The sequence below is a fragment of the Hyperolius riggenbachi genome, unplaced genomic scaffold (assembly GCF_040937935.1).
Source record: "Hyperolius riggenbachi isolate aHypRig1 unplaced genomic scaffold, aHypRig1.pri scaffold_138, whole genome shotgun sequence".
NCBI lineage: Eukaryota > Metazoa > Chordata > Amphibia > Anura > Hyperoliidae > Hyperolius > Hyperolius riggenbachi.
The window spans coordinates 393,969-415,635 of record NW_027152353.1 but is presented as its reverse complement, the minus strand read 5'-3'; the positions used below and the strand labels follow the sequence as shown (position 1 = coordinate 415,635).

At 48.2% G+C, this 21,667-nt stretch overlaps 1 protein-coding gene across 4 annotated transcripts in view; it reads left to right on the top strand.

Annotated features, from left to right (window-relative positions):
- LOC137543642 (class I histocompatibility antigen, F10 alpha chain-like) overlaps nucleotides 1-21,667 on the top strand; it is a 194,681-nt gene that overhangs the window by 88,300 nt on the left and 84,714 nt on the right. The gene's annotated exons all lie outside the window — the stretch shown is intronic.

Genomic DNA, 21,667 nt, shown 5'->3' with positions numbered 1-21,667 from the left:
GGGATGCCGCTGCGCTGCGGCTATCATGTAGCGAGCCCTGGGCTCGCTACATGATTTAAAAAACAAAAAATTTAAAAAAATAGTGCTGCGCCACCTCCTGGGCGATATAATTGTATCGCCCAGAGGGTTAACTGACATTCATCTGCAGATCAGACAATCATCTGCAGATCTGAAAATCCATCCTGGTGGATCTGATCTGCAGATGAATGTCTGTTAAACAAGGTGTGTATGAGGATCTGCAGATATCATAGACAATTAATGCATTTTGCAGGAATGGATCTTTTGCAGGAACAGATCTTTTGCAGATACTGATCTTTTGAATGTGTACAGCATCTTTGTGTGCAGCATCTTGCAAAGATTTCTGTCTGATGGGGAGTTCAGCTCCATAGAATAGACTGTATGTATGGCTCTCATACTACATGGAAGGGGGTAAAATTGGTCTGTGATCTTTGATTTTCCAAAGACTATGGTCTGATGTGTGTATGAGCCTTTAGTGAACTCCTCTCCTTTTATCTGCTTTCAGGTGTGATTTTTAAATTGCCTACACCTGTTACTTGCCCCAGGTGAGTTTAACCATTTCAGCCCGTGGGTATTTTTCACCTTATGCATCAGAGCAATTTTCACCTCCCATTAATTCGCTAATAGCTTTATCACTAATTATCACAATTAATTGATCTATATCTTGTTTTTTCTGCCACCAATTAGGCTTCTAATAGGAATATTAAGAAAAAAAAACATTATTTCTCAGTTTTCGGCCATTATAGCTTTAAAATAAAACATGCTACCATAATTAAAACATATGTATTTTATTTGCCCATTTGTCCCGGTTATTACACCATTTAACCTCCTTGGCGGTACCCCGAACGTAGTTCGGGGTAAGCCGCCGGAGGGTGCCGCTCAGGCCCTGCTGGGCCGATTTGTTTAATTTTTTTTTTTGCTGGACGCAGCTAGCACTTTGCTAGCTGCGGCAGCACCCTGATCGCCGCCGCCGCGCGCCCGATCGCCGCTATCCGGTGCGGCGCGCCCCCCCCCCCCCCAGACCCCGTGCGCTGCCTGGACAATCAGTGCCAGGCAGCGCCGAGGGGTGGCCCGGGACTCCCAATGACGTCCCGACGTCAGTGACGTCGGTGACGTCATCCCGCCCGTCGCCATGGCGACGGGGGAAGCCCTCCAGGAAATCCCGTTCTTTGAACGGGATTTCCTGATCGGAGATCGCCGAAGGCGATCGAAGAGGGCGGGGGGATGCCGCTGAGCAGCGGCTATCATGTAGCGAGCCCTGGGCTCGCTACATGATATAGAAAAAAAAAAATAAAAAAAAAACTGCTGCGCTCCCTCCTGGCGGATTTTTTTATACCACCAGGAGGGTTAAATTATGTCCTGGAAATAAAGGTGCATTTTTCATTTTTGCGTCCATCACTATTTACAAGCTTATAATTTAAAAAATACTAGTAATACACCCTCTTCACATGCATATTAAAAAAGTTCAGACCCTTAGGTAACCATTTATGTTTTTGTTTTGTTTTTTTTATTGTAATTTTTTTTTTTTCATTAAAAATGTTATTTGGGTATTTTTTTTGTGGGAGGTAAACAGTTAATTTTAAATGTAATAATATGTGTTTATTTAATAAAAAAAATTATGTGGATGTAGTTTTACTATTTGGCCACAAGATTGCCGCAGTCAAATTTTTTTTTTTTTTTTAGTCCTGGAAGCAAACGCTCTTGCTTCCAGGAAGCATAAGGAGGACGGGAAACTTTTTTTTTGCTCAGAAAGACCGCGGCCTCTGATAAGGAACCATCGTTTTTTCTGATGGAGACTTAGATAAATGAATGGGAACTATGTTCATTCATCTCCGGGCTAATGGGGGGGCGGCACGGGCATGAACTTTGGAGTGCGCAGACGCGTGCAAATTCACAGCTGCAGCCACCTGGACGTGACAGCAGGGATAGTTAAAGGTGCATCCCATACTTGAACCGATCTTTTTTATCCACAATTTTTTAAAGGGTGCTGTGAAGAAACGCGGAAGAGTCAGCGGGAGGCGGCTCTTTCCGCGCATGGCGTGGCAGAACGCGGAAAAACCGCCACGTCAGACGCGGCGGTTAGCACGCATGGGCCTGTTTCGAGTAGTCTGACCCAGCGCGGGGAGGTCGCCGCCGGGGCTGATGGCGGTGCGACCAACCCTGCGCACGAGTCAGCAAGCACATTGCAAGACAGTACTGGTGTGGCTGGGAGTGATAGTCCACCAAGATTCAGAATGACGCGCGTGCGCGCAGAGAGGCAAAACTTATATGGTAGCCAGAAGTAGGTCAGCTGACCAAGCTGGTCAGCTGACAATTCTGTGTCCTCTCATTGGTCCAGCACTTAGGGAGGTGCTGGAAAGTAGCTGTGTATATATACTGCTGGCTGTTCAGTTGCTGGTTGTCTGGCGTTGCGAACACGACGTGGTAGCACTCAGACCTGTCTGTATCTGTGTTCTAGCATAGTTTCCAAAGGTGTTGACGGCCACGGATCTCACACCTTAGTGTTAGGAAATTATACTGTATTCTCTGTTATGACCTTCTGCTTGCCTGACTATTCTTCTGAACTCTGATCCTGTACCTTGCTATTCTGTTACTCTGTTGCCGAACCCCGACTCGCCCTAAGACTCTGCATCTGCCTCCTGATTCTGTACCTCGATATTTCTGATACCCTGTTGCCGAACCCTGCTTGTTTATTGGACGCCACATCTGCCTTCTGAATCTGTACTGTATCTGTCTGTGTGGTTACGACCTGGTTTGTCCGACCTCGAGAACCGACCTTACTGTCAGAGGCGGTTCCCAGTCCTGGTAGTGACACTCCCTCCTGAGTGTCACTCTAGGTTGTCCTTCCTACTCTCAGCCTGACTCCTCCCTCCGGGAGAGTTCAGGTCTTCGGAAGGAATTGTGCAGTACTCCTTACTGCCCAGAGGCCTAGTCCTCTAAGTATTACTGTTGCACCAAACACTACTACTCTACTCAGGTGTCCAGAGGTTAGCCTATATATCTGATTATCGGTGATACTGCAGATCATCAATAATCTGGTATATATCTGTATTCCCAGTGATACTGCAGATCACCGGTAATCAGATCCTCTCCGTGTTACACCAATCGTTACAGAACGCCAGACCAAAACAATATGGACGCACGCACTGACCGTCTGGGCGCACTTGCCACCTCGGTGGATAACATCAACCAAGTGCTGGGTACTCACCAAGCGTTAATTGATGCCCTATCAGGGTCTGTATAAACCCTTCAGACGTCAGTGGATGTGGTGCGATCCCCTCCTAGCATAGACATTCGTATGCCTGTTCCTGAACGGTTTTCTGGCCACAGATCTGATTTCCGTAATTTTAGGAGTAGAGTGTTAGCTTATTTTGAGTTGAGACCCCGATCCTCAGGTACTGAGGCCCAAAGGGTCACATTTATTAAAACTTTGTTATCTGGCGACTCTCAGACATGGGCGTACAGTTTGCCCACCGGAGATTCAGCCCTAACCAATGTGGAGGAATTCTTTAAAGCCATGGCAGTAATCTACGACGACCCAGATCTTGCCTCGACCTCTGAGCGTAAGCTCAAACTTTTGCGTCAAGGCAAGGGTCCGGTCGAAGATTATGCGGCAGAATTTAGGAGGTGGTCAGTTTCAGCCAGGTGGGACACCTATGCCCTCTTAGATTGTTTTTTGTCAGGCTTGTCTGATGAGGTTTCCGATCTGATGTTGAGTCAGCCCGAGCCCAAAACGATCGATGAGGCCATTTCATCGGCCATTCGTATCGACCGCAGGCTATGCCATCAGAAACTGACCAGGGCCAGTCATCGTGTCAGGGTAACATCTTACGCTGCACCCCTAGTGACACCATCTCCTCCCGTCTCATCTTCTCAGGTCTTGCCTCCACCCGAGCCGATGCAGATTGGTCGGTCAAAACTGATCCAGGTGGAAAGAAGACGGAGAATGACGGAACAACTGTGTCTGTATTGCGCTGAAGGGGGGTATAGAGTACGAAACTGTCCCAATAAGCCGGGAAACGCTACCGCCTAGGAGTTGTAGGGGGTAACACCCTAGGCGCCCGACTCGTACCCCTAGAAGAAAAGCGGTTGCTTTTTCCCTGTACTGTTACATGGGAGGATAAGACCGAGGCCACGGAAGCCTTTGCTGATTCAGGCTCCGCGGCTAATTTTATGGATTTTGGGTTCGCTAAGAGATTGAGTATTCCGCTCATTGCGGTGGAACCACCCATTCAGGTCACGGCAGTGGACGATTCACCTCTGCAGAAGAATCGTCCACTGTCTCAGACACCAGAGGAGGGAATCACTGTGGGGGTTCTACATTGGGAGAAGTTACAGTTTTTCGTTTTACACATGACTACTTCCACTATTATACTTGGCATGCCATGGCTACGCCTTCATTCTCCACACATTAATTGGGCCACCGGTCAATTAATTTCCTGGTCAGATCGTTGTTTTCAGCAATGTTTAGGAAAGGTGACTTTAGGCCAAACCAGGATTCAGGTGGAGAGGGTTCCTGAACAGTATTTGGAGTATTCTGATGTATTTTGTCCCAAAGCAGCAGACAAGTTACCCCCTTTTGACTGTCCCATCGATCTCCGTTCAGGTTGTATGCCCCCCCGGGGCCATTTGTACATATTATCTGGGCCCGAAAAATTGGCCATGCAAGAATACATCCGTGAAAATCTGGCCAAGGGTTTCATTCGCCCGTCCCGGTCTCCTGCTGGGGAAGGTTTCTTTTTTGTTAAGAAAAATGATGGAGCCCTGCGGCCCTGAGTTGATTACAGGGGCCTGAATAAGATTACGGTGAAGAATCGCTATCCGCTGCCTCTGATAGACGATTTATTCACACTGGTCACCAACGCTAAGATCTTTTCGAAATTAGACTTACGGGGCGCGTACAACCTGATACGTATAAGAAAGGGCGATGAGTGGAAAACGGCCTTTAACACGCCCGACGGGCATTACGAATACTTGGTGATGCCCTTTGGCTTATGTAATGCCACAGCCGTTTTTCAGGAACTTATCAATGAGGTCTTCAGGGAGGTGTTGGGGAGATTCGTTCTAGTATATCTAGATGATATACTTATTTTCTCCAACACTCTCGCCGAGCATAGGACCCATGTAAGATTTGTGTTGGACAAACTGAGGAGGAACTCACTTTACGCTAAACTGGAGAAATGTATCTTCGAAGTAACATCTGTCACCTTTCTGGGATACATTATCTCCACCTCAGGCCTGTCTATGGACCCTACTAAGGTTTCCGCAGTTCTAGAATGGCCTCAGCCAGTTGGGTTGAAGTCTCTTCAGCGGTTTTTAGGCTTCGCAAACTACTATAGAAGGTTCATTAAAGGGTACTCCTCAGTCATTGCACCCCTCACCAGTCTCACCAAAAAAGGGGCAGATACCACCCATTGGCCTCCTGAGGCCCTACAAGCTTTCTCCACCCTGAAGGATCTATTTTGCTCTGCACCCATCCTTAGACACGTGGACACTTAATTCCCCTTTGTTGTTGAGGTGGACGCCTCAGAGGTCGGGGTGGGGGCTGTGCTGTCTCAGCGGTCAGGCTTGCAGGGTCGAATGCACCCGTGTGCCTACTTCTCTCGCAGGTTCTATCCAGCAGAGAGAAACTACGATATAGGCAATCGGGAGCTCCTGGCCATTAAATTGGCGTTCGAGGAGTGGCGACATTGGTTAGAGGGAGCAGAACATATGATCACGGTTTACACTGATCACAAAAACCTGGAATACATCGAGGGGGCTAAGAGGTTGAGCCCCCGTCAGGCTCGATGGTCGTTATTTTTCTCTCGATTCCGATTTATAATTACGTACACTCCAGGTAACAAGAATGTTAAAGCAGATGCATTGTCCAGGTGTTTTGAGCCAGAGACAGCACAGCCCTCTGTCCCCGAGACCATTATTCCGCAGAAATTGGTGCTGGCTGCAACTGATACTTGGGAGGACTGGAAGGAGATTTTAAGCCCCTTTCAGCAGGACATTCCGGAAGGGAAGCCTGAAGGGGTTATGTTCATTCCTTTGCCTTTCCGTCTCCAGATCTTAGAGATGTGCCATGCGCACAAGAATGCTGGACATCCGGGAGCAGCCAGAACACAAGATCTGGTGGCCAGGTGTGCCTGGTGGCCTTCCTTGTCAGCAGATTGCAAGGAGTTTGTTAGGGAGTGTGCAATATGTGCAAAAAGTAAGCCCTCCCGGCTCGCACCTGTCGGTACCTTGCAGCCTTTGCCCACTCGAGTGAACCGTGGACCCACTTGTCCATGGATTTTGTGGGTGAGCTCCCCAGGTCTGAGGGCATGTCGGTCATTTGGGTGGTAGTCGACCGCTTCAGCAAGATGGCCCATTTTGTGCCCTTAAAAGGACTCTCCTCGGCCCAGGAATTGGCTGACTTGTTCATCGTCCACGTTTTCCGGCTGCACGGCATTCCGGAGAACATAGTGTCAGATCGGGGAATCCAATTCATCTCTAGATTCTGGAGGGCATTTTGCCACCAAATGGGCATGAAGCTGTCATTCTCGTCAGGATACCACCCACAGACCAATGGGCAGACTGAACGGATCAATCAGTCATTGGAGCAGTTCTTAAGATGTTACGTTGCGGAGGCACAGAATGACTGGATAAAATTTCTGCCCTTTGCAGAATTTGCACAGAACAATTTGAAGAGTTCTTCTTTCTTTCTCCGTTCCAGGTAGTGACAGGGAGATCGCCCAAATTCTCCCCTTTATCGGTAGCCTCCACTCCGTTTCCGACTCTGGAGGCCTGGCAGAGGGCATTTAAAGACATCTGGTGGAAGGTGAAAGATAATTTGGAAAGAGCATTTCAGAGTCAAAAGGGTCAAGCTGACAAGAGATGCTCGTTAGAGTGGAGGTTCCAGCCAGGAGACTTGGTTTGGGTGTCCACGCGTCACTTGACCCTGAGACAACCCTCAGACAAGCTCGGCCCCAGGTTTGTGGGTCCATTCCCGGTAGCCAGGAAGATCAACAACGTTACTTATACCGTTGATCTTCCTGCCAGCATGCGTGGGGTAAGATCCTTTCACGTGTCTTTGCTCAAGCCAGCGGTCCATGTGGGTCCCACTCCTCCTCCTCCTGTGATCGTGGATAGCCAACCTGAGTAGGAAGTAGAGAAAAGTGTGGACTCACGTATAGTACAGAACTCAGTACAATATCTAGTGCACTGGAAGGGGTATGGTATTGAGGAAAGAAGGTGGGTATCTGAGGGCCGCATGCATGCTGATAAATTGAAGAAGGAGTTCCACACTTTACATCCAGAAAAGCCTGGAAGGAGTTGTCCGGAGTCCACTCCTCGGGGGGGTACTGGGAAGAAACGCAGAAGAGCCGCCGCCATGAGTCAGCGGCAGAACGCGGAAAAACCGCCGCGTCGGACGCGGCGGTTAGCGCGCATGGGCCTGTTTCGAGTAGTCTGACCCAGCGCGGGGAGGCCGCCGCCGGGGCTGATGGCGGTGCGACCAACCCCGCGCAGCAAGCACATTGCAAGACAGTACTGGTGTGGCTGGGAGTGATAGTCCACCAAGATTCAGAATGACGCGCGTGCACGCGCGCAGAGAGGCAAAACTTATATGGCAGCCAGAAGTAGGTCAGCTGACCAAGCTGGTCAGCTGACAATTCTGTGTCCTCTCATTGGTCCAGCACTTAGGGAGGTGCTGGAAAGTAGCTGTGTATATATACTGCTGGCTGTTCAGTTGCTGGTTGTCTGGCGTTGCGAACACAACGTGGTAGCACTCAGACCTGTCTGTATCTGTGTTCTAGCATAGTTTTCAAAGGTGCTGACGGCCACGGATCTCACACCTTAGCGTTAGGAAATTATACTGTATTATCTGTTATGACCTTCTGCTTGCCTGACTATTCTTCTGAACTCTAATCCTGTACCTTGCTATTCTGTTACTCTGTTGCCGAACCCCGGCTCACCCTAAGACTCTGCATCTGCCTCCTGATTCTGTACCTCGATATTTCTGATACCCTGTTGCCGAACCCTGCTTGTTTATTGGACGCCACATCTGCCTTCTGAATCTGTACTGTATCTGTCTGTGTGGTTACGACCTGGTTTGTCCGACCTCGAGAACCGACCTTACTGTCAGAGGCGGTTCCCAGTCCTGGTAGTGACACTCCCTCCTGAGTGTCACTCTAGGTTGTCCTTCCTACTCTCAGCCTGACTCCTCCCTCCGGGAGAGTTCAGGTCTTCAGAAGGAATTGTGCAGTACTCCTTACTGCCCTGAGGCCTAGTCCTCTAAGTATTACTGTTGCACCAAACACTACTACTCTACTCAGGTGTCCAGAGGTTAGCCTATATATCTGATTATCGGTGATACTGCAGATCATCAATAATCTGGTATATATCTGTATTCCCAGTGATACTGCAGATCACCGGTAATCAGATCCTCTCTGTGTTACACCGATCGTTACAGGTGCCAAATATTTTGACCAGCCCATTTTTAGGAGTTTTGTGTGACTTTATTTCCGATGTGCTTTTTTTCCTCCCTTTTTTTTTTTTTGTTTTGTTCCAATATTCACAAAGAGAAAACATGTGTACAGCAAAACATGTGTTGCAGCAATACTTTGTGTCAACAATTTTGGCCATGACTGTACATATTCTCTGTCTCACTGCCCGCTGGTCTCCTGTGGGACCCCTGTACTAATGCTACGAGTTTTTGCACAAGTCGATCACACATTATCACATCAAGAAATGACACAGCTTGGAGGGGTCGGTCTCAGTATTTCCTTTATTCGCTACAAAAGAACTCTCTGGAAAGGATATACACTAAGTTGACAGCCAAACGGCCTACTAATTGGCATGCTAATTTAGCAGTTGGACAGAGTGAGTGCAATTCAGTAAGTACTTTTAAAAATGGAATAAACCCTGAGGCAACCCCCATGAAGAGATGAACTAGTCCAAAACCTCAGAATTGTCAGATTCGATCTGTCTCTTTTTTTACTACCTACTGCTAGTGTTGGGCGAACAGTGTTCGCCACTGTTCAGGTTCTGCAGAACATCACCCTGTTCGGGTGATGTTCGAGTTCGGCCGAACACCTGATGGTGTTCGGCCAAACCGTTCGGGTTCGCCCGAACTACTAAATGCCCTGCCGAACAGGGCCGAACAGGGCCCCTGTTCGGCCGAACAGGGCCCTGTTCGGCCGAATACCGCCCCCCTATGGGGTCGCAGGCATAAGGGGGGAGCATGCCCCGATTGCGGGGGGGGTCGGAAATTCCCCCCACCCCCTCCGCTAGCGCTCCCCCTCTGCCCGCTCCCCCATAAAAAAGTTGGCGTAAAGTTAAATATTACCTTTAATCTGGCCACACACATTACAGCAAACCTTTACTTAAAGTACCTCTGACCTGTCCCCCCCCCCCAATATACAGCACCATCCCCCCTTCCTCCAGCACCCACTGCCAGCACTCATTCACACCACTGCCAGCCAGCCACTGCAGCAGCCACCACCGGTAATATTTAACTTTACGCCAACTTTTTTATGGGGAAGCGGGCAGAGGGGGGAGCGCTAGCGGAGGGGGTGGGGGGAATTTCCGACCCCCCCCCCGCGATCGGGGCATGCTCCCCCCTTATGCCTGCGACCCCATAGGGGGGCCATATTGCGGCATTTTCGGGTCCCCATTGACTTGCATTGGGTTCGGGCCGAACATGCCGAACATCTGGCCCATTTTCGGCCTGTTCGGCCCGAACCCGAACATCCAGGTGTTCGCCCATCACTACCTACTGCAAGTGACCACAACATCAGAAGAAAAAAAAAACTATTTACAGTGCATTTTATTCTGGGGCAAATTTACATGTTTTAAGTTTGCACCCATATTTTAACATTTTTCATGACAGTGGACCTTAAAGTTTACCTGAGATAGGGCAAAATAAAAAATGTATACATTTTTGGGGTTTCCTCCAGCCCCCTCCGGCCTGATCGCTCGCTTGCCGCAGTCCTCCACTGCCTGCAGTAGTTTGTCCAGTCAGGGACAGTTAGAACAGGCACAGTCTGGCTGTGCGCACTCCACTGTCTCTCTCTCATGGCTGGGAGTGTTCTGCACCTGCGCAGTACTACAGCACAGGCACAGAACGCTCCCGGCCATGATGCGATGGGTTCACACGCGCGGCAGTATGCCCCAGGCTAGAGGACTTTCCGGGTGATGTGCGGAGGCTGCAAGCAGTGAAGGACAGTGGCGAGGGAGTGATCAGGCCAGAGGGGCTGGAGGAAGCCCCAGGTATGTATACAGTTTTTATTTCATACCATCTCGGGTTTTCCTAAAGAACCCCTGACCTGGTCCCCTCCCCCCAATACTTTTAATATTGTTTTATTACTGGTGCTGTGACTCCAGTGGTCCCTGTGGCCCCAGTTCTGCCATCAAATATGGGCAGGAAGGAAGTGGCAGCTCTATCTCCCCTCTGCCCATCCATAACTCTGCGTCCTCCACTCGCCGCTATAGTTCCACATATGATTCAGGGGAGCTGCTCTGTGAGCAGACTTGAGGTAACTGAAGTTGGAAGGATATTCAACCTCAATTACCACAAGCCAGCACACAGCGCTGCTCCCCTGTGAGCTGTGTGTAGTAAATCAAACGTGGAACTATAGCCATGAGGGGAGGGGGTGGAATTATGGACGGGCAGAGGGAAGGACGAACTGCCACTTCCTCCCCAACCATATTCAATGTTCTTCTCAGTCGAACATTACGAATGAGCAGAACGGAGGCTACAGTGGGTGCTGGAGGAAGGGGGGATGGTGCTGTATATTGGGGGGGGGGGACAGGTCAGAGGTACTTTAAGTAAAGGTTTGCTGTAATGTGTGTGGCCAGATTAAAGGTATTATGATGAACAATCCTGCCAGAGCTCAGTGCAAGCAGAGGAGAGCAGGAGGTGACACCTACCTGTGTTAAACATCTTATTGTGCATGGAGTAGTCCACATCTGCAGTGAAATCCATATGTTATATATGTTACGGCCAGAACCCGTAGTGTGGCCACTTCGCGTTCTGGCCAGCCACTTCGGATTCTGGCTGGCCAATGTGCGAAGTGGCCGCAGCGGAGCGGCCAATGTCAGAAATGTAATTACTACACTAAGCTACAATGTATTTTACACCCGTCTCGCTGCAGCCAAATGTATAACAACTTGCTTAATTTCATTAACCACTTTGTCCTCCTTGACGTATAAAAACGTCAAGGAGAACAGGCGCGCTCCCGCGCCCGATCGCGCGCATGCACGCGCACTCCCGGCCGCGGAGTCGGTAGCCACGGAATCAATTTATCGGGCTATGGAGCCCGATCATTGATTCCTCTCCCCCGCTGAAAAAGCGACAGCTTCTCTCGGAAGCTTCGCTCTTTCTGAAGCTGTGTCCCTCTAAGCGTACATTGTACGCTTAGAGTGACGTCATGTAAAAAAAATCGAGATTGCCATCTTGTGGCCAAAAAGTAAAACTACAAGTAAATTCCAAAAACATTACAATACACCAATATTTCCCCAAATAAAACACTTTTATATCCCACCCTCCCAAAAATGCCCACATAAAATGTTTAATAAAAAAAAAACAAAAAAAAACATTACTATAAAAAAAAAAAAAAAAACATAAATATTTACCTAAGGGTCTAAACTTTTTAAATATCTATGTAAAGATGAAATATTTCTCTCTATTTTTTTTTTATAAGCTTGTAAATAGTGATGTATGCAAAACGGAAAAAATGCTTTTATTTCCAAATAAAATATTGTCGCGATACATTGTGATAGGGACATAATTTAAATGGTGAAATAACCGTGACAAATGGGCAATAACAATACGTGGGTTTTAATTATGGAGGCATGTATTATTTTAAAACTATAATGGCCGAAAACTGACAAATAATGAATTTTTTAATTTTTTTTCTTATTCTTCCTGTTAAAATGCATTTACAGTAAAGTGGCTCTTAGCAAAATGTACCCCCCAAAGAAAGCCTAATTGGTGGCGGAAAAAACAAGATATAGATCAGTTCATTGAGATAAGTAGTGATAGAGTTATAGGCTAATGAATGGGAGGTGAACATTGCTCGGATGCATAAGCTGAAAACGACTGAGATGTTAAGTGGTTAAATATAGCCGGCGGCAATGTAATAGATGAAGCCGCCGGCTTTCGCACTGCCTCCTCTCCCTGCCTCCTATACGATACGGAGCAGCCGGCGGGGACACAGGTGTCCCCGAGAGTCGTTCGTCGCGGCAGGGGAAGCAGAGCACCCGTCCTGCAGGAACGGCAGGATTCCCCTGCCGCGACGAACGACTCTCTGGGACACGCGTGTCCCCGCCGGCTGCTCCTTATCGTATAGGAAGCAGGGAGAGGCAGGGGGGGGGGGGGGGGGAGGAGGAGAGGAGGAGGAGGAGGAGGCAGTGCGAAAGCCGGCGGCTTCATCTATTACATTGCCACCAGCTATATTTAATGAAATTAAGCAAGTTGTTATACATTTGGCCGCAGCAAGACGGCCGTCAAATACATTGTAGCTTAGTGTAGTAATTAAATTTCTGACATTGGCCGCTCCGCTGCGGCCACTTCGCACATTGGCCGGCCAGAACCCGAGGTGGCTGGCCAGAACGCGAAGTGGCCACACTTTGGGTTCTGGCCGTAACATATACACAGTCAGGGCCAGAAACCTAGAGATGGCCCGAACGGTTCGCCGGCGAACGGTTCCAGGCGAACTTTGGGTGGTTCGCGTTCGCATGCAAACGTGAACTTTCCCGGAAGTTCGGTTTTCGCCTCCATAGTGCACCATTAGGGTCAACTTTGACCCTCTACATCACAGTCAGCAGGCCCGTTGTAACCAATCAGGCTACACTATCTCCTGGAGCCACCCCACCCCTTATATAAGGCAGGAATAGCTGTATGTGTCCCTGTAGTAATTAGTGAAAGGAAAGCTGCTGGTACACTGTCATAGGGAAAGATTAGTTAGGCTCTTGTAAGCTTATTAGCTTGCTCCTGGCTGATTGTTATTCCTAAAATAGCACCCCACAACACCTCTGCGTCTGGGTTATCTGGAACTATTGTGCACATGGGAAGAATGGCGTGGGGGCCGCCACATGTCCTGACGGTAAGGCGGCGGATTCCGCGTCCAGTGCGGCGGTTTCCCCGCAGCAACATGTGTCTGGGCTGTCTGGAACTAGTAGTGCACACAGATGGAGAGCTACGCGTGCGCGCTGAAAGACAAGCTCTTTATACCAATAGGAGGAAGATCAGCTGATCAGGGCGGTCAACTGATTCCTGCTCAGTCAGTGATTGGTTGATGGGAGCTGGGCGGCGCTGTGGGGCGCTTTACTATATATATCTCCTGCTGTTCAGTTGCTGGTTGTCTGGCGTTGCGAATGCCTATGTGTTAGCACTCAGACCTTAGTCAGATCCTTCAGTGTGGTGGAACCAGGAGGACCTGGGAATCCACACTTAGCCAGTTACTGTATATCATCTGGCGCTGAGTGTCGTTTGTTTTGCTAGATGCTGTAACTCCTTTTTCTATTGCCTGAGGAAGCGGGCGCTGACCCGTGAAACGCGTTGCTTTGTTTTATCTGAAGTTCGTTAATAAATAGACTGAATGTACAGTCGTATTGTGTCTGCTTGGAGGGGGTAAGTCCACCACTGCCTCCTCTAATTACCAAGTTTTGGCTTTTAAGCTCCTTTAAAACCCCTTTTATCCTTTTGGCGCCTCTGTTCTCTCTTATATAATATCATCTGTGTTATTCTCTAGCATAGTTCCAGGGTGTTGCGATCACGGCCCTCACACCCCTGACTAGGAATACTGTATATCATCTGTGTTATTTTCTAGCATAGTTCCAGGGTGTTGAGATCACGGCCCTCACACCCCAGACTAGGAATACTGTATATCTGTAACGATCGGTGTAACACAGAGAGGGTCTGATTACCGGTGATCTGCAGTATCACCGAGAATACAGATATATACCCGATTATTGATGATCTGCAGTATCACCGATAATCAGATATATCTCTAACCTCTGGACACCTGAGTAATAAGAGTGTTTGGTGCAACAGAAATACTTTGAGGACTGCACCTGAGGAGCAGGTGCACAGCAGTAAGGAGTACTGCACAGTAACACGTTCCTTCCGCAAGCCTGAGACTCTCCCGAGGGAGGGGTCAGGCTAGGAGTAGGAAGGATAGAGTGTGAGTGACACCAAGGAAGGGTGTCACCCACAGGTCTGTGAGCTATCTCTTGACTGAGGAGATAGCTCTCGAGGTCGGGCAAGCCGGGTCGGCAACAGACAGACAGATCAGGGACAGAGACAGGAGACAGATGCGGAATCCTAAGACAAGCAGAGTTCGGCAACAGAGTATCAGATATAGCGAAGTACCTAATCAGAGATCAGAAGAGTAGTCAGGAAAGTAGAAGGTCATAACAAATAATCAACAATGCCTAGTCTTGGGTGTGAGCTCCTTGATCATCAACACCCTGGAACTGGTCTGAGTATAACTAGATGGTAAAGCTAATTCCTAGCCTGAGGTGTGAGGTCCCTGGTCATCAACACCTAGGAACTGGTCTAAATAATAACACAGATAATATACAGTTTTCCCTAGACTGAGGTGTGAGGTCCTTGATGTCAACACCCAGGAACTGGTCTAGATAATAACACAGATAATATCACAGATACTGACAAGGTCTGAGTGCTACCACGTAGTGATCGCAACGCCAGACACCAGAGAAATGACCAGCACCCAGTATATATACACAAGCGCTCTCCAGCGCCTCCCCTAAGTGCTGGACCAATGAAACCTGATAGAATTGTCAGCTGATCGGCTAGATCAGCTGACACCCTTCTGACTGCCATAAAGGCTCTGCCTCTCAGCGCGCGCGCGCGTCCTTCTGAACCTGTGCGGACTATCAGTCCTAGCCACACCAGACATGTGTTGTAATGCATCTGTTGGTTTGAACGCGGGGCCAGCCGCACCGCTGTAAGAGCATGCGGCAGTTTCCCCGCGTTCAGCCATACTGCTGGTGGTAAGCCCATGCGTGCAAACCGGCGCGTCGGACGCGGAATCCGCCGCCTTGTTCACTGGGCATGCGGTGGTTTCTCCGCTAGTGGATGCAGGCCCATGCGCGCAAACTGCCATGTTGAACGCGGAATCAGCCGCCTTACTCTGAGTACTCGTGGCGGCTTTTCCGCGTTTTCTCACAGTACCCCCCCGAGGAGTGGACTCCGGACAGCTCCTACCCGGTTTCTCAGGATATAAAGCGTGGAACTCCCTCCTTAATTTATCCGCATGCATGCAACACTCAGGTACCCATGTTCCCTCCTCAATACCATACGCTTTCCAGTGAACTAGATACTGCACTGAGTTCTGTACAACACGTGAGTCTAAAATCTTTTCTACTTCGTACTCAGGTTGGTCATCTACCATCACAGGAGGAGGAGGAGTGGAACCTACATGAACTGCTGGTTTAAGCAGGGACACATGAAAGGATCTTACACCACGCATGCTGGCAGGGAGATCAATGGCATAAGTAACATTGTTGATCTTCCTGGTCACTGGAAAAGGGCCCACAAATCTGGGTCCTAACTTCGGCGAGGGCTGTTTCAGGGTCAAATGACGTGTGGACACCCAGACCAAGTCTCCTGGCCGGAACTTCCACTCTAAGGAGCGTTTCTTGTCAGCTTGACCTTTCTGACTTTGAAAAACCTTCTCCAAATTATTTTTCACGATCCCCCAAATGTTCTTAAATGACTTTTGCCAAGCCTCCAAAGCTGGAAACGGAGTGGAAGCTACTGGCAGTGGGGAGAACTTTGGCAACTTTCCAGTTACCACCTGAAACGGAGAAAATCCAGAGGAAGAGCTTTTCAAATTATTGTGCGCAAATTCTGCAAACGGCAAGAACTTGACCCAATCATTTTGCGCATCCGCAACATAACACCTTAGAAACTGTTCCAATGACTGATTAATTCTCTCAGTCTGACCATTGGTCTGTGGGTGGTAGCCCGACGAAAATGACAGTTCCATGCCCATTTGATGACAAAATGCCCTCCAAAATTTAGAAAAAAATTGGACTCCCCGATCTGACACAACGTTTTCCAGAATGCCATGTAGCCGGAAAATGTGGATGATGAAAAGATCGGCCAACTCCTGGGCCGAGGGGAGTCCTTTCAGGGGCACAAAATGGGCCATTTTACTGAAACGGTCGACTACCACCCAAATGACCAACATGCCCTCAGACCTCGGAAGCTCACCCACAAAATCCATGGACAAATGGGTCCATGGTTCGCTCGGGGTGGGCAAAGGCTGCAACGTTCCCACAGGTGCCAGACGGGAGGGTTTGCTTTTTGCACATACTGCACACTCTCTAACATACTCCTTGCAGTCAGTTGCCAATGAAGGCCACCAAGCACACCTAGCAACAAGGTCCTGTGTTCTGGTGGCCCCAGGATATCCAGCAATTTTGTGGGAGTGGAACATCTGCAATATCTGGAGACGAAATGGCAGTGGTACAAACATCACCCCTTCAGGCTTTCCTTCAGGGACATCCTGCTGGAAGGGACTTAAAGTCTCCATCCAGTTTTTCCAGGTCTCTGTGGCTGCCAACACTACTCTCTGTGGGATAATAGTCTCTGGGTCTGAGGGCTGTGCTGTCTCTGGCTCAAAGCATCTGGACAAAGCATCCGCTTTAATGTTTTTACTACCCGGAGTGTACATAATTACAAAATGAATCTCGAGAAAAACAGTGACCACCGAGCATGACGGGGACTCAATCTCTTAGCCCCCTCAATGTATTCCAAATTTTTGTGATCAGTGTAAACGGTAATCGTATGTTCTGCTCCATCTAGCCAGTGACGCCATTCTTCGAAGGCCAATTTAATGGCTAGGAGTTCCCTGTTGCCTATATCGTAGTTTTTCTCTGCTGGTGAAAACCTACGAGAGAAATAGGCACACGGGTGTAATCTTCCCTGCAACCCAGAACGCTGAGACAGCACAGCCCCTACCCCGACCTCCGAGGCGTCCACCTCCACGATAAAGGGATAGGAGGTGTCGACGTGTCTCAAAATGGGTGCAGAGCAAAACAATTCTTTGAAAGTGGAGAAAGCAGCCAGAGCTTCGGGTGACCAGTGGTTGGTATCTGCCCCTTTCTTTCTGAGACTGACTGGTGAGGGGAGCTATGACTGTGGAGTACCCCTTTATGAACCTTCTATAGTAATTAGCGAATCCTAAAAATCTCTGGAGAGATTTTAGTCCCACTGGCTGGGGCCATTCCAGGACAGCAGAGACTTTGGCAGGATCCATAGAAAGGCCCGAGGTGGAAATTATGTACCCCAGAAAAGTGACAGATGTTACCTCAAAAATGCATTTCTCCAATTTAGCATAAAGCATGTTCTGTCTTAACTTGTGCAGCACAAATTTGACATGAGCCCTGTGCTCAGAGAGGTTATCTGAGAAGATTAGTATATCATCCAGATATATCAGAACAAATTTACCCAACACCTCCCTGAATACTTCATTAATGAGTTCCTGAAAGACGGCCGGGGCGTTACACAACCCGAAGGGCATCACCAGGTACTCGTAATGCCCATCGGGTGTGTTAAAGGCCGCCTTCCACTCATCGCCCTCTCTGATCCGTACCAGGTTGTATGCACCCCGCAAATCCAATTTCGAGAAAATCTTAGCATTGGTGACCTGAGTGAATAAATCGTCTATCAAAGGCAATGGATAGCGATTTTTTACTGTGATTTTATTCAGTCCCCGGTAATCAATGCATGGCCGAAGGCCTCCGTCTTTTTTCTTTACAAAAAAGAAACCTGCTCCGGCAGGCGACCGGGAAGGGCGAATGAAACCCTTAGCTAAGTTTTCACAAATGTACTCTCGCATGGCCACTTTTTCTGGCCCAGACAAATTGTACAGATGACCTCTAGGGGGCATACAACCAGATCGGAGATCGATGGGGCAATCGAAAGGGCGATGTGGAGGTAGTTTCTCTGCAGCTTTGGGACAAAACACATCTGAAAATTATTATTATTATTATTATTATTATTATTTATTTATTTATTTATAAAGCGCCAACATATTCCGTGGCGCTGTACAATGTAAGAAAACAAACAAGGGATACATAATGATACAGACAATGATATACAATGATATACATGAAATATGAACACTGATACAAGATACAGCACTTACAATTTGATTTAACAGGATGACTAAGATGTATAAATTTCTAACAGAGTGCAAGCAATTCAATTAATAACATTCCATGACACAAAAGGGTGAGAGCCCTGCCCTTGCGAGCTTACAATCTAAAGGAATGGGGTGGAAACAAGAGGTGGGGAAGTATACAGTATATGTACAGGCAGTGCGTAATTAGGTTATTTAGTGGGTGCATGGCCTAAGCTAGAGAATATGCTTGTCGGAAAAGGTGGGTTTTGAGGGAGCGTTTAAAGATTTCAAAGGTGGGAGAGTGGCGGATGTGTTGTGGAAGGGCATTCCAGAGGAGGGGTGAGGCACGTGAGAAGTCTTGTACACGTGAATGTGAGGAGGTAATTGTAGAAGAGGATAAAAGAAGCTCGTGTGCAGATCTGAGATTGCGGTTGGGTTGGTATCTGGAGACTAGTGATGAGATGTACAGGGGAGAGAGATTGTGGAGAGCTTTGTAGGTTATGGTTAAGAGTTTGAACTGAATCCTCTCATTAATTGGTAGCCAGTGAAGAGCTTGACAGAGAGGGTCAGCAGAGGAAGAGCGAGAGGAGAGATGAATGAGTCGAGCAGCAGAGTTAAGTACAGAATTGAGCGGTGTTAGTCGGTTAGTTGGAAGTCCACCAAGCAATATATTGCAATAGTCCAATCGAGATATAATAAGAGCATGTACTAACATTTTGGTTGTGTCATGGGAGAGAAAAGGTCGGATACGTGCTATGTTTTTCAGTTGGAAATGGCAGGAGCTGGTTAGGGAGTTAATGTGAGGAGTAAATGAGAGAGAAGAATCAAATATTACCCCCAGGCACCGTGCTTTGGGAACTGATGTTATAGACGTGTTGTTAACATTTATTGTAATATCAGGCAAAGGGGTGGACAGGGATGGTGGAAAGACTATTAGTTCAGTTTTATTCATATTGAGTTTTAAGAAGCGAGAGGACATGAAAGAGGAGATAGCGGACAGGCAGTCGGGAACCCGTGTGAGGAGGGAGTTAAGGTCTGGGGCCGAGAGGTACAGTTGTGTATCGTCTGCATATAGGTGGTATTGGAAACCGAATGAGCTGATTAAGTTACCAAGACCGTGCATGTAGATGGAGAAGAGGAGGGGACCGAGGACAGAGCCTTGAGGTACCCCTACAGAGGATGTGAAGAGGATTCAGAATATTGTTCCGGTACTCCCTCCACATGAATCTTGGTCTGACCCAAGGTTACCCTCACTAAACAATGATGAAAGCAGTGGGCTGACCAGCTTGTTAGCTGACTAGTGGCCCAATTAATCTGAGGGGAGTGAAGGTGTAACCAAGGCATGCCAAGGATGATAGTGGAGGTTGTCATGTGTAACACAAAAAAAAAACAACTTCTCCCTATGCAACACCCCTATAGTGACTCCCACCTCTGGTGTCTGAGACATAGGATGGTTATGTTGCAGGGGGGAATCATCCACTGCCGTAACTTGGATAGGTGGTGTTACCGGGGTGAGCGGAATACCCAATTTCTTAGCAAATTGGTAATCCATAAAATTAGCCGCTGAGCCCGAATCAACGAAGGCCTCAGTGACTTCAGATTTATCTTCCCATGTAATCGTACAAGGAAGAAGCAACCTTTTATCATCTGGGGTAAAAGTTGTACGCCTAGGGTATTACCCCCAACTACTCCTAGGCAGTAGCGTTTCCCGATTTCTTAGGGCAATTCTGTACTCTATGACCCCCCTCTGCACAATAAAGACATAACTGCTCTGAAATCCTGTGTCTCCGCTCCACTTGAGACAACTTTGACTGACTAATCTGCATTGGTTCGGGTGGAGGTGAAACGGGAGGAGGTGGAGTCACAGGAGGCACAGCGTAGGACACCATCCTTACATGATTTCTACCCCGGGTCTGTCTCTGATAGCGTAGCCTACGGTCGATCCTGATGGCCGATGAAATGGCCTCATCAATGGTCTTAGGTTCAGGCTGACTTAAAATAAGATCAGAGACCTCATCTGATAACCCTGATAAGAAACAATCTAACAGGGCAAAGGTGTCCCACCTGGCTGATACTGACCACCGTCTGAATTCAGCAGCATACTCCTCGACCGGACTCTTGCCTTGACGTAACAACTTGAGCTTCCGCTCAGAAGTCGAGGCAATGTCTGGATCGTCGTAAATAATTGCCATGGCTTTAAAAATTCCATCTACGGAGGTTAGGGCTAAGTCTCCAGCGGGTAGACTGTACGCCCAGGTCTGAGAATCGCCTGATAACAAAGTCTTAATAAATGTGACCCTTTGGGCCATAGTTCCTGAAGATCTAGGTCTCAACTCAAAGTATGATAACACTCAACTCCTAAAATTTCGGAAATCAGATCTGTGACCAGAAAATTTTTCAGGTACAGGTATGCGTATGTCTGAGCTAGGAGGAGATCGCACTTCATCCACGGCCGTCTGGAGGGTTTGTAAAGACCCGGACAAAGCGTCAATTAACGCCCGGTGATTACCCAGCACTTGGTTGATGGTATCCACCGAAGTGGTAAGTGTGCCCAGACGGTCGGTGTGTGCGTTCATTTGCATTTTTCGGTCTGGCGTTCTGTAACGATCGGGGTCTGATTACCGGTGATCTGCAGTATCACCGAAAATACAGATATATACCCGATTATTGATGATCTGCAGTATCACCGATAATCAGATATATCTCTAACCTCTGGACACCTGGGTAATAAGAGTGTTTGGTGCAACAGAAATACTTTGAGGACTGCACCTGAGGAGCAGATGCACAGCAGTAAAGAGTACTGCACAGTAACACGTTCCTTCCGCAAGCCTGAGACTCTCCCGAGGGAGGGGTCAGGCTAGGAGTAGGAAGGACAGAGTGTGAGTGACACTAAGGAAGGGTGTCACCCACAGGTCTGTGAGCTATTTCTTGACTGAAGAGATAGCTCTCGAAGTCGGGCAAGCTGGGTCGGCAACAGACAGACAGATCAGGGACAGAGACAGGAGACAGATGCGAAATTCTAAGACAAGCAGAGTTGATATAGCAAAGTACCTAATCAGAGATCAGAAGAGTAGTCAGGAAAGCAGAGGGTCATAACAAATAATCAACAATGCCTAGTCTTGGGTGTGAGCTCCTTGATCATCAACACCCTGGAACTGGTCTGAGTATAACTAGATGGTAAAGCTAATTCCTAGTCTGAGGTGTGAGGTCCCTGGTCATCAACACCTAGGAACCGGTCTAAGTAATAACACAGATAATATACAGTTTTCCCTAGACTGAGGTGTGAGGTCCTTGATCATCAACACACAGGAACTGGTCTAGATAATAACACAGACAATATCACAGATACTGACAAGATCTGAGTGCTACCACGTAGTGATCGCAACGCCAGACACCAGAGAAATGACCAGCACCCAGTATATATACACAAGCGCTCTCCAGCGCCTCCCCTAAGTGCTGGACCAACCTGAAACCTGATAGAATTGTCAGCTGATCGGCTAGATCAGCTGACACCCTTCTGA